Source organism: Jatropha curcas, chromosome 1, assembly GCF_041381405.1.
Source record: "Jatropha curcas cultivar XTBG-Jc1 chromosome 1, XTBG_Jcur_1.0, whole genome shotgun sequence".
NCBI classification, from domain to species: domain Eukaryota; kingdom Viridiplantae; phylum Streptophyta; class Magnoliopsida; order Malpighiales; family Euphorbiaceae; genus Jatropha; species Jatropha curcas.
In genome coordinates this window covers 22,373,811-22,390,592 of record NC_143151.1, presented here as the reverse complement: position 1 = coordinate 22,390,592, position 16,782 = coordinate 22,373,811, and the positions used below count along the sequence as shown (strand labels likewise).

General features: G+C 36.1%; 1 long non-coding RNA gene across 2 annotated transcripts; it reads right to left on the bottom strand.

The window, feature by feature from the left end:
• Positions 1-12,626: 12,626 nt before the first annotated feature.
• On the bottom strand, positions 12,627-14,933 carry LOC149499158 (uncharacterized). 2 transcript variants are annotated; one of them, XR_016322597.1, is made up of 3 exons: positions 14,310-14,933; positions 13,611-13,693; positions 12,627-12,804 (listed from the first exon to the last, which is right to left on the bottom strand). It is a non-coding gene; the product is annotated as an uncharacterized LOC149499158 (long non-coding RNA). The 2 variants fall into 2 exon arrangements; XR_016322600.1 differs by having other exon boundaries at positions 14,354-14,932.
• Between the last annotated feature and the right edge of the window lie 1,849 nt (positions 14,934-16,782).

The following is a 16,782-nucleotide window of genomic DNA, read 5'->3' as shown; positions in this document are numbered from 1 at the left end:
ATGGATCTCAATTAAAGCTTATATGTAATAATTAGATTGGGTTTGGGAAATTTGGAGGGATGAGGGTAGATTGTATAAATTAGGATGGTTTTTAATTCTATTCTCCTTCCCCCTTTCTTTGTGGATGTTTAAATTATGCACTATGTATGAAATTAATTGTTTGAATGACATGTTTTTCAAAAATTGCATGAAAACTGTTTTACATCTCCATTAAAAGTTAATTCTACTATTAATCATTATGAGTTAAATGGACAACAAGGAGGCCGGTAACTGGGCAAAATGGGTGCCTAACACCTTCCCATTTTGTACCTAACTCTCTTACCCTACCTCTGGTTTAAAACCAAATTAGTTGATTCCAAATAATCGACTAATTCGAGAATTTCCCTAATAAGGGTAGCGAGTCCAAAAATAAAACTCTTATCAAAGTAAGAGAATTATTTTCAGAGGATTAAACGGTTTAATAAAAGGAAACCATTTTTTATTAAATAAAATAAACCAAAACCGTCTGATTCGGTTCCTTCTAAACCTTTTGGGAAAAATTGAAAAACAAGCGTCCTCACCATGGCCATTTGTAGCTTGGGCAATAGATATCATTAGCAAAATTTCACCACTGCTTCTAATTAGCACAAATTTATAGTAGTTACAGTGGACTATTTCTCAAGATGGATCAAAGTAGAATCTTTCAAGAATATCGGCGCTAAGCAAATGGCCAAATTCATTGAAAAGAACCTGATCTGTAGATACGAATTTGTTCACCATTTAGTGACAGATAATGCAGTTTAGTTCGAAGCGAAAATAAAGACACTGTAAAAAATATGAAATTAAGCACTATGAGTCTTCACCTTACAGACCACAAGCTAATAGGGTAGTGGAAGCCGCAAACAAAAACATCAAGAAGATATTGAGAAAAATGCAGAAAATCACTGTGATTGGGCAAGCAAGCTACAATTTGCTTTGTGGGGATACAGGACCACATCCAAATTTGAAAATGGGGAACCCCTTATTCTTTAGTCTATGGAATGGAAGTTGTACTACCAACAAAGATAGAAGTGCAGTCCTTATGCATAATTATGGAATCTAAGATTCCAGAATGTCAATGGGCAAAAAATCACTATCAAGAATTAGCACTCCTAGATGAAAAAAGGCAGTGACTGATTTATGGATCAACTTTATAAGAGAAGGATAGCTAAGAACTTTAACAGAAGAGTCCATCCAAAGCTACTAAGAGTAGGGGATCTAATCCTAAAACAGATGCGGTCGAATACTCATGACCCAAAGGGAAAGTTCAAGCCTAATTAGGAGGGCCCATTTCTAATCAAGAGAATGTTTGTAAAGGTGCAGTGAAGCTATCAGACGTGAAAGGTAATGAATTTACCGAACTAGTCAACTTGGATAGGCTGAAGAAATTCTATGTAGAACTTGAAACATTTATGGCAAAGCCTAATTAATAAATTCACCTTCTGTGTTCTTATTAACTTTAAAGCATGTTATGCTAAGTTTATGTTGATATGCAAATGTTGTGAGTTTGCTTTGATGTAATAGAATAGCAGGAAATATATTAAACATTTTAAACAAAAAGACATTTCATTCATAATAAGTGCATACACTCATATAATTGCACTGTCAATAATTTTCTAGTACATTTCATTAGAAAGAAGGATAAAAACATCCATATGCCAATCCTAATAGAAATCTAGTAGTCCACAGATTAGTTGAATTCGAATCGGCGCCGACTTCAGAATAAGCCTGCAGCCAAGAGTGGTACAAGTTTGAGGAAGAGGTATCGACCACATCAGAAATGGGTACAGTCATATGACTAAGCCAAGTGGAAATAAAGCGAGATAGAAATCGCTGTGTAATAAGGCCACTCTCGAACCGTGTGTAATCAAGGATAGCTTGATGATGACTGTACTACCTGGCTACTCGGGTGGGATAATAAGCCAATGCCATAGTCAAGCCACACATGGGCACACAAAGCATGTAAGAAGAAACTGTGAGTCGCTCTATGTACCACTAGAGGCAGGTCCACCTGACTCCCTCGAAGGTGAGGTCCTGAAAAATAGCGGTCCAATCTTCCACAGTGTCGCCAATCAAACTGCGATGACATCAGACATAGACTTGTAGTCTATAATCAAAAATCAGATGGGTCGACGGTGGGTCCATCACCTGTAACTTCACAAAAGCCCACAACTACAAATTCACAAAAAAAGGAGAGAAAAAGAAAAAGCTCATTAAATAAAAAACCCACAAAGGGTGGCTTAAGCAAAAGTTAGAGCATACAAAAAGAAAGAAGAAAAATATGCATTTACCTACAGTAGAAGCAGGCTCCCCATCAGACCAAGTACCGAGTTAGGGTCCCAAGCATGCTCTCCTAGCCAAGTAAATGTTTCAGCCATAATAAGTGGAAAAGCCGTGCGATGCCTAACCATCTGCTCGACTATGGGCATTAGCCTAAGGCTGCCATAGCAGTCAATACCACTGAGTAGCAAGTATTGACTAGGCATGCAGAAATGGATAAGAGAAGGCCAGTATGGGCTAGTAAGGTCCATACTCAATGCATGATCTACAAGCGGTCACAAGGGCAAAACATCAGCTCCAAAATAATATGATGGAATCTTGTAAGTTGAGAAACCAAAAACAGGCAAACTTAGCAAAGCCGGGTCTATATCCAACCGAGGCATCGTAAGAACTTCTTCCACCATGGGTATTCTCCTAGAGATAATGCTGAATTCCTCAAACAATGGACAGATCTCGAAGTTGTTGTGGCGAAATAAGTTGTCCGAAGGATCAAAATGGTTAATCAACCATTGGAGTAATTCGGGTGGAACTCGAATGTTTTTGTAGTAGCTTAGCTCGTTGAGTTCAAATGGTGTCAACAAATCCCAATCCTTATGGCTAAAACTATGGAACAATGCTTCAAAAGCAGGTGTCAAGGACCGATCCATGAAGAATGGTGAAGAAATGAAGAGTTTGGGGAGTTTTTAGAGTATGGACTTCATTTGGAATGAGAAGAGAGTTTTTATAATGTGTAGGTGTATTATGGGCTTTTATAGAAAAAGAATAAAAGGACAGATCGACAGTTGGCTACCACTACAACACTAATGGCATACACCACTATGTGTGGGGCAAGCCACAGCGTAGCACGCCTCTGATTAGCAGGCAATGGGAAACACTTCTGTTCTGTTGTTTTTCAATTCTTAGATGCAACAAGCAATTTGAATATCAGCTGTAAAAGCAAAAATACAATAATATCACTCAATGATCACCGATTGTGTCTAGCTCCATGACCCACACGCTCGCTATGCTGCGTCCCTCGACCTCGACTTGCAGGAGGCGCCATGCTAGTTCTTTGCATACATTCATAAGTATTAGTAAATGCATCTCATGCATACATAGCATATGCATTACATATTTTTTTTTACATTGATTTTTATACTTACAAATACATGCTCATCCAAGAGCCTCGCCACCGCAAACTTAAGGTGCCCCACTTCATATAGCTAGCACACTTAATTATAGTCATGAATGAATACCTGCAGAATAGGGGCCTTGGGCATATAATAAGAAAATGGAAAAATAAAAGGGCAGTTGTCAGAATAAAAGAGTAGAAGTCACTCACATGGTGCAGTCGAGAGGAGACATCCAGAACAGACTCACGAGATGAGTCTCCATCATGCCCTGTGTAGTTTGACATGTGCGGTCCAGAATAAAGGAGAAAGAGGCACTTTGCCCGTGCTCTGGCTTGTTAGGAGTAAAGACCTCTCCTCACATGCTGTTGCTGCTGCTGTAAGAATGAAACACAATCTATGAATAAGTGGAGAAGACACTGGGGTAAAGTTAATAACATAATAAAAGGGATAAAGTTCACCTGATCTGGGTCAGCACCTGGCTTCCATCCAACTCCTCTGCCTCAACAAAAGGATCAAACTCGGTCTGAGGAGGGATATGGACTAGGAGCTGTGTTCGCACAAATATGGCATGAGCGCCGGGCACAAAAGTAGCCAGGTGATCTGTGGCAGTCATCCCTTTCTAAGCAGCTGCGATGTCCTGCTCCAAATGAATGGATATGGTAGACAACATGTAATGTAGGACGTCATGAGGAACCCTCCTCCGATTCGGGCGAAGCTCCCACTCATATACCTTCTCTCTAAGGTAATACATGTCACAGAATAGTCTCGGAAGGAGGAGCTACCTATGCTGGTAGCCAACATTTGCCTGGATGAATCAGGATAGTCAATGCATCTCCCCATGGATATCTCTCTATCTGAAAAACATAAAAAGAGAACAAGAAAAGAAAAGAGAAAAAGAAAAGAGAAAGAAAAAAGAAAGAAAAAAGGAAAGAGAAAAATCATCAGACAAAAAGAGAGAAAAAATAAGAAAAATATAGAAAGGAGAATGTAACAGACAAAGGGAGTTAGCGACTTACCCGATCCCAGCTCGAGCCATTCAGCAGCTGCCGGAACATTGGAACGTCCGAGGTAGTCTGATAATACCTCCTGCTATACCGCTATACTCGGCCTCGAGGTAGAGATCTTGCATTAACATCGCCCTCAAAGCCAAACAACCCAGGCATGGGAAAGAGTCGGTGCTCACAGGCCTAGATTTATGCCAAAAATAATGTAAAACTCAATAAATAAGAGGAAAGGCAAGAATAAAAGTAGAAACCAAAGAATAATCAAAAGATATGATTTTCCACCTCAATAACCCACATGTAGCTGACCTTCAGGGAGCGCCCCATGGATGCACAAGTCCATGCCATAGTAAAGGTAGGACGGGGCGGTAGCTCCCCAATTGAACTACCTGGTGGCATCCAGGTCCTAAAGTGGTGGTAATAGTGTCAAATCTGCATCATTGCCATGGTTCGTAAATAAAGTAGTCAACAGCAAATAGAACAAGTAGGCTCGCGCTACCACATCCACATCCATCTCCACCACCTGCTCCCGGGGCATCTCTTGATAGTGAGCATAGATGCTCTCATACCTAACCCTCTAGTCGGAGATAGTGGGTTCCACTCCAATAGTAGCTTGGAGGCTTACCCATAGGCCTGGATGGTCTAATGTCCTCATCCGATCATAAAAGACCACAGACTGTCCTCCAAATGAAAGTCCCGTGATAGCAGCGAAATCTACTGCGTGATCATCATCTCGCCGAATGGCAGATAGAAGGTATGTGTGGTGTCCATCCACCACTCCATCAAAGCTAGAATGTTGGACAACATAGTTCGCTCTTACACCTGGCAAAGAGTATCCATGAATCGACCAAAGCTTGTCTGCTGAACGTGCTCTTGGACCGGCTCGGGCAATTGCTCAAACCATTCACTGGTTGCAAAAGTGTTGCTACCGAATTTTCCCATGCCTCGTGCCTTTCTGCAAAAATGAATCACTGTGAGTATGCTAATAAAGTGCAAAGGCACGTGTTTTTATGTTTTGATACAGGTAAATAAGGAAAACAACATTGTTTGGCTGTCCTACGAGCCTATGGCGTGCTCCATAGGACTTGTGGCGTGCGCCACTTGAGCAGTGGCTTGCGCCATAATGATTATGCAACATTTGATTTTTGATTTCTAGTTAATTTTTGATTTCTAGCCTAATGATTGCATGTTTCTAGCCTTAATCATGCAGGAAAAACAAAGAAAAGGTTTTTTAAAACACCTCCATTGTGCCCCAGCAAAGGTGGCTAGGAAAATCGTGTTGCAAACTGATAGCAGTCCCTGCATCTGGAATGAACATCCATAGCTTCATTCCGTGGCTTATAGGGCGAGTCACAGGGTCAATTACTGCATCACCAGGAAGTCATTCCACTACGTTTTCAGTGGCCATGAGTTTTGGTTGTAGAAGAGCGAAAAGAGAGTTTGAAAAGAGAAAAGAATATAAGAAATGTTGAAAGTGACAAATGAATGTTATTTTCACCTTTTATAAAGGTTAGTGGGCCTACAGGCCCAACTTTTGGCTTCGGGACTGGTTCAGTGCAAAGGTCCATTAACCATAACCAGATCTCATACTTAGCCGGCAACCCGTCCACGGCTAGCGCCTAAGCAGGGGCAACATATTGCCAGCCACAGGTAAGTTACCTTGTTTTGTATGTCATGGCACAATTTTTGATAAATTCACACATAGCTTCACATAAACTCTCTTACACACACATGCATGAATTCACGCAAATTCACGCATTTGTATGCAAAATCACGTGTCACACGCATATGCTCTTCCGGGCCTAATCACGAAATTTCTAACCATAACCGGCCAAACGAGCCTCTTTGTTTGCATTTTCAAAATCGTTTTTATAGGCAACCTCCGAAATGCACTTCAGAATCAAGCTGTCCAAAGTGGTGCACCAAAGCCCTTCAAAGAAGGCACCGTCCAAAGGACAACCTCTAAAAAGAGCATTTTAGAATCAAGCCATCCAAAGTGGCGCATCGGGGGTAGTCCAACTTATGGACAAACATAACTTCGTCCTACCCGAGAAGCTAACACATAATGAATTGGTTTCCAAACTAATTTATACCAAAGTAATGGATCAATTTTTGGTGGAATCTGGGGTTGACCAAAGTACCATACTCATTCATCCGTTGAAGTCGTCCAAAGTGGCGCACCCTTGAATCTGTCCCACATGACGCATCTCATTCTGCCTCTCACCATCCGAAGGACAACCTACCAAAGGAGCATTTCAGCAACTGGGTCGACCAAAGTGTCGTACTAATTCATCCATTGAAGTTGTCCAAAGTGGTGCACCCCAGAAGCCATCATATGTGGCGCATCTCATTTTGCATCTTACATCCGAAGGATAACCTTTGCATTTTATCAAAGCCGCCAATTGGCGCAGATAGTCATAGAAGTCACCAACAACCACCACTGCGCAATTCATTTGCTTAACAAATGCCATAATGATAAGCCACATCAACAAAAGCTACCAAAATGGCGCACTTCATCCATCAAAGCCATTCATGCAATGCAGACTAGGTAAGTATACTTAAGCATCTACTTTAACTCTGAAGACATTTTGGTCAAAAAGCAAAATATTATCAAAGTGGGGCCAAACTGTAGGCACTTAAATTTTACCCCTAAAAGGTTCAGTGATGATACACCGTTTTCTGTATAAAATTAGTTCGAGACTCCTGATCACTCCGATTTTCGAATCACCGTAGCTAAGATTATCTACGTGTTTAACCATTTTTCCTTTTTTGGGGTTATTGGGTGTTGCACGATGAATTCGAGCTTGAGATGCATGTCGGGCCTGCCCGACACACTTGTCGATGCACTGCCTCATTTTGCATGGCACCCGATCCATTTTGGTAAAAATGGGCCGGTCCTGTTTCGGGGCCCGACAGTTGCAATTTTTCCACTTCATCCCTAAATGGGGCCACCCCACCCTCAAATGTCTATAAATAGACATTGGGGGGGTAAGCCAAAGGGAGAAATTTAGGATTGCTTAACAAAACTCTTGTAAATTTTTTCTCTCAAAACTCTCTTAACCTAAAATATATAATAAGTTTTATTGATTAAGGTTAAGAGATGCTAGTTTTTTGAAAGAATCTCAGTAAGTTTGCAATCAATCTTCCTAAAAAACACATATTTTAATCTTGAGTTTTGGACTATTGGATCAAGGGTGAAGTTGTTTGGTTTTCTTCATCCACTTTTGAGTAAATCTTCAAAAAATCATTAAAGGTAGTTTTTGAGAAACTTAGCTTCATTCCTACACCTTTTTTCTTTTTCTTTCGGAGCTTTAAACACCTCCTTTGGGTATGGTTGAGAGTGGAACCGAGGATCAACCAAATAGGGGTATCTGTGCCTCTGTGGCGCATGGCCCAAGGCAGTGGTGCAAGCCACATGAGTCCAGCCCTCTATTCTTATCCCTTTCTTCATTTTAAGCCTTCCTGATCTAGGAAGGGCCTTGCGCCACTACATGGGGCACATGCCATGGCCCCTTGTGGCGCTAGGCCCTTTGTTTCAGAGGTTCTGTATGAATAAAAATCAATAAATGCCCCTTTCTCAGAGATCTAGTGACCAACCTCCAACCTTAAAAGGTTTGGGATGTGTATTGGGTCACGAATGGATCAAATAAAAATAAAACAACGTTGAGAGCCGTGATTGGTGGATTTGTTCATCATCCTTGGTGAATATCAAGACCATGAGCTTAAATCTTGAATAATCATTTAATTTCTCGCCTTTTAATTAATGTTCTTTACATTACAAGCACTTTACTTATCTGTCATTTAAATTTATGTTCTTTAATTTAATGCCTTTATGTTTATTATTGTGCTAACCCCTTTATTCATCAAGTTTTTATTTTGTACATGCATCATGCTTTCTTTTTATTATTCTGTAAATATTGCTTATCTTTGTGTTTTGTTTATCTTGCTTCTTATTGTGCTTTATTATTTATTATTGCAAAATTTAATGAGATCTTAATGGACCTCAATTAAAGCTTGTATGTAATAATTAGTTGGGGAAATGAGAAATTTGGAGGGATGAGGGTAGATTGGAATAATTAGGGATTGTTTGTAACTCTTTTCTCCTCCCTCTTTCTTTGGATGATTTATATTTATGTTCTACGTATGAGATTATTTGCTTGAATGACATGCGTTTTAAAAATTGCATTAAAACTATTTTACATTTCAATTAGTAGTTAATCTCATTATTAATCATTGTGAATTTTTGGACAATGAGGAGGCTGGTTAATCGAGCGAAATGAATGCCTAATACCTTCCCATTTTGTACCAACTCCCAGACCCCGTCTCTAGTTTAAAACTAGATTAGTAGATTCCAAAGAATCGACTAATTCGAGCATTTTCCCGAATAAGGGTGGTGACTCCAAAAAAATAAAACTCTTACCAAAGTAAGAGAATCATTATTTGAGGATCAACGAATGGGTTAATAAAGGAAATCAATTTTTCAAAATAAAATGAACCAAGACCGATCGAATTGATTTTTTCTAAATCTTAGTCTTTGGGAAAAATCACGCATCCTCACATAGTATAACAAAGCTACCTCCATCAAAGTACCTATGTCGAAGGGGGCATAGTAACCAGATTCTTCTAACAAAGGCACATTCAAAAATGAGATGATAGGCAGATTCTTCATTTTCACCGCAAGAACAATAGATTAGGTCAATATCAATATCTCTTCATCTCAAATTCTTCTTGACTGCAAGCTGATTTTTACATGCCCAAAACACAAAGTTCCTGACTTTTGGTTGAATTCTCTATTTCTAATAAATCATTTTCCAAAAGTTATCATCATTCAACGAAGATAACTCAACCTCCATATTTGGTGAAATAGATTGGAGAGCAAGATGATAGGCCGTTTTCACAACAAAAGCATCATGTTTTGTTAAAAGCCAAATCAGTATGTCCTTCGCTCTTTGACAGCAAAGAGGGATTCCAAGAATTTGAGCTACTTCTATTGTCATAAAAATGGAAGTAACCAAATTATCTTGCTAAGACATATTGTCATGATTAATCAGATTACTAACAAGAGAATTTTTCACATAGAATAGAAGGGGAAGACCATACCCGAAAATCGCGTTGTTAAGGAAGCCAACTATCTTTAAATATCCAAATTCTATTCTCACTGTCCACTAGCCATCTTAAACCCTTTCCTAATAAACAACGAGCTTGCATAATGCTTCTCCATGAGAAGCTAGGTTGAAAACCTATTTTAGCATCTCCATTTGGGTAATCCTTTGAATTTTAGAGGTGTCCAGATAGGCTGTCCATTAAACTTAACCATGATTCCCCTATGAAGAGGCTTGCTCAAAACAAGCAAAACTTAAAAGTGAATATATTTACCCTATGTAAATTCGGAGTTATCTTGCCATTCTTGAAAAGTTTCCATGTTTGAGTTGATCATCTTTGCCATATTTTCAGTCATACAACAAAGAGGCAAGACATAGGCCCGAATCCACATAGGGTAGGTAGTGAACCTCCTTCAAGACATGTAGATTTTTATCAAAATGCCAAAGTGCATTGTCAAGCGCTTGTTTCATATCCTTCTAGAGAAAGAATTGAAAGAGAAACACTTCTTACCCCATTCACGAGCCACTACTTCATGTTTTGCTTTCCAAGCCTTCGTCATGGTATCCATGAAAGTAAACTTATTGAAATTTCTATCGGTTCATAGTTTGCCAGTTAAACAGAGATTCTATTTGTACATGACCTCCTCTCCTACATCCTCCTGAATTTTAATTATTGTTTCTTCCATATCTGTAGATTGGTTACTATTACTTATTCTTAAAACCAAACTCACAGTTATTTCAAGTCTTGGACTACTAAGACAATAGGCAGAATTAAATCAATACCTGAAAAAGAGAGGAGAGATGTTTTAAACTAAAAAAGAAAGGAAAATGAAGAATAAATGATGGGAAACAAGGAAAATTGATGAAAGGAAAAAAAGAAAGGAAGACAGGAGGATGACTATGGAAAGAATAAAGAAAAATAGATTAAAACTAAACCGTAGGGGCTAGAATCAGACTCAAATGAGATCCTAAATTGCAAAAGCGATGAACCCTAATTCTCACAACGAGAGGACCTTACACTACATTTAAAATTTTATTAGCTATTACATAATATAAATTTTACAAAAGAATAATTATGCAAAAATGTTAAACTAATTAAAAATTATAAACTTAGCGAGATTAGCTATCAGCCTAGCACCTCATGCTTTTCTTTCAGTCATGGTGTAAATTGTATGTAATGGAAAGTTTTGTTCCTTAAGATTTATTTTAATATATAATTCAATTTCATTTTAAAAAAATACTGATTGTAAAAGAATAATAAAATTTCATTATTTTACAAATTTTAGCCTCCAATCACTTTGAGAAACCAATGTGCTTCATATAGATAATTTTACATTTTTTTATATATAACTGATAAATATGATTTTCACTTACAGGTTAAGAGTCTGTTCGGCAAAATTAATTATTTTGATAGTGTTTAACTGTTAGCTATTTGAGTAGATTTTCATAAAGCGCTAAAAGCTAAAAGCTAAATGTTATATTGGTTAACTTTTTATAAAACACTACCTTAACTTTTAAAAGCTAGTTCAAATGCTATTTCACCAAACACTGTAAAAATAATGTCTAAACGCTAAAAGTTACTTAAAAATAATTACCAAACACAGCTTAAGGGTCTGTTTGGCAAAATTAACTATTTTGTTAGCTTTAGTTGGTTTAGAGTTTGGCTGTTTTAGTAATTAGTAGCAGTTTGAATAGTTTTTCTTAAAATGCTAAAAGCTAAACATTACGGGATTAACTTTTTATAAAACGCTAACTTAACATCTAAAAACTAGTTCAAACGCTATGTTACCAAACACTAGAAGAAATATCGTTTAGCGTTTTTACTTAATTGCGCTTGTCGAACACAGTCTAAGATTGAGATATTCTCAACACAATTATTTTTTGAAAATTGAAATATACCTGAATTTTTGAAAAAAAAAAAGAATATAATACAAAAATATATTCATGTAGAAAAAACGTCAAGCTGGACGTCACACTCACATCTCAGAAGGAATAATATTTTCACTAGAATTTGTTAATGTAATTGTTGTGATCCTAAACATTAATGGATTAATGACATTTAAATGCATTAGATAAAAGAAAAGAATACTTTTTGTATGGACCAAGGAAAGAAAACACCAAGGAAAAGCCAAAACATGAAAGTGAAGTTGCCTGGCAATCACCAGCGTGTGGACTTGGTCATGCAAACTTGACTTGGAAGTCAATTTAGAAATTTATGGACCAAAATTATTCCATTACGTTACAAAGCTATAAATAGGGAATTTTTTTAAATTAGAATTTAATTTTTACATCATGATTTTATAATTAATGTATTTCCATATTTTTTCGGTTTATTTCGAGTTAAAAGAAATTATCCAAAAATTTTTATTATTAAATAATATAAATTATGAAAACAATAATTATACAAAAATATTTAACTGTTTTAAAATTACCAAATTAGCTAGATTAGTTATCAGCCACATGCTTTTTTTTTTTTTTTTCCGATGTTAAATTGTATCCGCGAAGTTAATTACAAGTATATAATTCATTTCCATTTTAAGAACTGATAAATTATAGAAAATGTTTCAATTTCGGTCATCAATTGTGTTGGGAAAACAACGGGAGGTCGGCAGCGCAAACACAAGCAAACAAGCACAGTGGAATTAATAATAATAATGACCCACATCAATACTTTTCTTTCTTTACCAAAATCAAATGGACAATACTGCTATATCAAGATAATAGCAATAATAATAGTAAAATTAAATAACAAAAAATCATAAAAATTGTCTTAATATATAATTTAATTTTATTTAAAAAATATAAATTATAAAAGAGTATCAATTTTAATTTCAGTCATCATTTGATAAGGCAATATAAAAAGATCAATTTTAAAGACATAATTTACATTATATTGTAAAACTGAATGAAAAATAAAGTTTTATTTACGCTTATAAAAATGTGGAACTGTCACGACCCATTTCCGTGGGCCGGACCGGCACTAGGACCTGGGTGGGCTTAAGGCTTCCGAAGCCCGTAGTAAGCCTGTATTACTTAAAACTCGCATTCTATTCACAATTGTGGATTCAGGCCCAATAACTAATCTCACAAATATATTCAAAGTACAATCCATATAATAAATATTTGTACTCTATTTATTCATTTACAACCCATTTGGAATACAATTGCGGAACTCTACTCCATAATTCACTATTCTTTGCATTTTCATATTCATTACAATGATTATTACTCTTATCGATCCGTATCTCGTTCGTTCGATTGGACTCCAGGATTCTTCTTTCCACCTATTACCTGGGGAGGATTGGAGGGGGGTGAGTACTAAACTCAGTGAGTAGGATTAGATAACCCTCTCACCCCACACAATCACACAAATGCTAAAATATTTTTATTTGGTCACTCGATTAGTTACATGATCATGCAGTGTGTCACATAAATGGCAATACAACAGCAATCAAAATTATTATCACCTTCATATAATCATATCACGTGAAAATTAGTCAGTAGAGTCACCGAAACCCCTGATGAGCCGTCCTCTCACATGGCCCATCCTCTCACGTGTGCACTAGAGAGCCGATCCCCCATTCTGGCCGACTGGTCTAATCCTCACTTGACCAGCCCTCTCATTGTTTTTCCATTCTCTCTCACTCTCTTTCTCTCTCTTTTTTTTTTTTTTTTTATACCAACAGGAAGCAACCCGGTCGTCTCCATCAAATCTAGATTATCAGGTGCTCACAACAGGAGGCCACCCTGCGGGCTGCGATCAAACCTAGATTATCCGGTGCGCCCAAATAAAGAAGCCAACCTGTGGTTAACAGTAACGGTAACAGTAGGTGCACACGGGGGCGCCAATCTCCTATTTACCCGGCTAACAGTAATCAGTATCAGGATCCATATACAGTAACAGTCTCACAAACCCATGGTGACCCACTTCATCCCAATTCCACACAAACAAGGCACAACAATATCACAACACAAGTAATCAAGCAATATTTAATATCAACAAATAGTACATCACAATATGGCGATAATGCATGATAACAATTAGCCATGAATGCATGAATGCAGGCGGATGAGGCGAATTATCTAACACTACTCACAGTTCTTTATTGTCCTCTAAGGGAACTGCTTTTCTAGCCACATGCTTCGAGCCTTTGTCCTTGCATTTCGGAATTTTATAAACCTTTAACAGAAACAATAAAATTCTAAGTAAGAATTTTAAATTTGAAGATTCTATTTCATATTCGTTTACTAGTTTTGGTTACCAGTCATTTAATTCACTTATTAATTTAAACTATATATATTTATAGATATATATTGTGTTTCCTTATTTATTTATCACTCTAATAATCTTATTCTGTATTTTTAATTTCTATAAACAATTTAATCTCTATGAGTAATTTAATTGCTATAATTAATTTTATTTTCTACCGAAATTTCAGCAGCATTTTCCCTAAAATTCAACTATCTACCAATTAATTTTATCACCATCCAGTCAATCATTTCTCTCGGCCCATCCATCGGGCAAATCAATCCAGTCAATTAATCCCATCCATTCTCCATATCAACATTAATTCACAAATTTTTCTCAAGTTCCATAAATTTTATTATTATCAAAATTTCCTAATAATTATGTAATACTAGAATTAAATTTAATTAATCAAGTAGTTTAATTAATCAACAGACCTAGCCAAATTAAATTAATTAACTACAATTACTAAAAGTAAATTAATTAACTAAAATTACTAAAATTAATTTATAGCCCAAAATATAATTTTCTTGCTGGATCGGGATTTTACGCGTGCCGTATCGAAACTATGCATGCTGGAAGCGACTGGACCACCTGAGATTGACACAGGAGGGGCTGACTTGCAGTGGTGGCGCGACCTGGCGGCGGAGCAGCTGGCGGTGCAACGGCAGGCGCGACAGATCTGCTCCTGGTGGTCGGAGGCGCGCTGGAGCTGCAACTGAGCTGAGGCGCTGCTCCTGTCGACGGTGCTCGCTAGACGGAGGCTGTGAAGAACGGCGAGCGACAGTAGCGCTGTGGCTCCGCTCGAGTTGGTGGAGGCGCGATCTGCTTCTGCCAGCAACGGAGTCGCAGGCGCAGGGAAAAAAGAAAGAGAAAGAAAGAAAAGAAAAGAAAGAAGAAGAAGAAGAAGAAGAAGAAGAGAGGAGGAGGAGGAGGTGGCGGCGGTGGTGGCGTCTGGTGGCAGCGTGGGTTGTCGGGTGGTGCTGCGTGGGTGATGCGCTAGACTAGGCTGAGTGAGGTGAGATGAGCGTTGAAGATAAAAGGGGAGGAGATGTTTCTAGATGGTCTGGGTCGAACTGGTTCGATTCGATTCGATTCGGCCCAAATCTTCGATTTCTAACTGGTTTTTGACTTTTTCAATTGGTTTTCGGTTCGGTTTCTCACAGTATTCGCACTAAAATGTTAATGTAAGTTTCCATGCTGTCAATTTATTAAATTTAAATGAAAAATCTTTGAAAATAAAATTTGGGTTATTTCAGGGACATGATATTTTAAACTAAATATTCAATATAATTAAATATTTTTCAAATTCTCTAATTCTTTAAAATCAAATATTATGTTTAATTATTTTTAAATAAAAAACAAGACACAAAAGTTTTTTTTATAATTACTAGTACATTTTTAAATAATTTCTTCTTTCTTAATTATAAACTTTCTAAATAATTTCTATTAGCTAAAATATTAAAAATCATTTCCTCCGATTCTTTTATATAAACAAAGTTAAATTTGCACATGAATTAAGAAATTCGTTTAACTGAATTTTTTTTATGAAATCTTTTCTATTTTACCCTAATATTGCATTAATTGAGTGTGTGTTGAGAAAGTCAAACATTCCTATAAACAATTTTAGTGACTTCAACCTATAGGAAATCGTATTCAATTTTTTATTAATTAACAACTTAACAACCTAGTCTGATGAAAAAATTTTGCCTTCCTATTAAAAATGTGCATTTCATAAAATGTATGGCTCAATTTTGTAGCAAAATATGTAATGTCTGACTTATGTAACATTTATTCTTTTTTCTTGTCAATTTTTTTATGTACAATCGGATGCATAATAACTTTTCTAGTCTTAACTAATAAAATATACATTACAATGTGCACGCACTTTTTTTTATCTTACTTAAATATGATGATATAATCATAAGGAATATGTAGTCATATAATAAAATTATATCATAGTTAGAAGATTCAAACGCAGATGGTGTAACAATAACCAAAGCATAAAACCTAAAATTGCATGCAATTTGGTTTAAAAAGGAGAGAAAAATACAATACAGCTAGGCATTCATAATTCAAGCATATTTAATTCAATATTTGAATTATGTCTATCACTTTTTTATTTTTCTAAAAACTTAGCGTTGTTAATAGAGAAAATAAAGGGCAATTTGGACTATGAACTTTGGTCATAGTCCAAATTAGTAACTTTTGAATTAAATATTTAATATAATTAAAATTTTTTTCTAGTTATGTAATTCCTTTAAATCAAATATTATGTTTAATTATTTTTAAATAAAAAACAATAGACAATAAGTTTCTTACAATTACTATTACGTTTTTAAATAATTTCTTCTTTCTCAATTATAAACTTTTTAAATAATTTTTATTAGTTAAAATATTAAAAATTACTCCCTCTGATTCTTTTATATAGACACAATTAACTTTCCACATGAATTAAAATGTTAGTTTAACTCGATATTTTTACCATATCTTTTCTATTTTGACCCCAACATTGCATTAATTGAGTGTTTGTAGAGAAAATCAAATATCTCATGCCAATTTATTTTCATAAACATATTTAATGACTTATACCCATAATTGAAAGATAGATTACAGTAGAATCGAATTTAATTTTCAGTTAATTAACGCGAATTTAATCAATTGAAAAAAAAATTTAATTTTCAATTAATTAGTTTGCTAGCTAAACAGAGATTCTCTTTGTACACAACCCCCTCTCCTACATCCTCCAGAATCTCAATTATTGTTTTTTTTCTTTTCTATATCTGTACGTTGGTTACTGTTATTCATTCTTAAAATCAAACTCACAATTGTTTCAAGGCTTGGACTACTGAGACAAAAACTAAATCAATACCTGAAAAAGAGAGGAGAGATGTTTTAAACTAAAAAGGAAAGGAAAACGAAGAATAAATGATGTGAAACAAGGAAAAATGATAAAACAAAAAAAAAAGGAAGATAGAAGGATGACCGTGGAAAGAATAAAGAAAAACAGATTAAAACTAAAT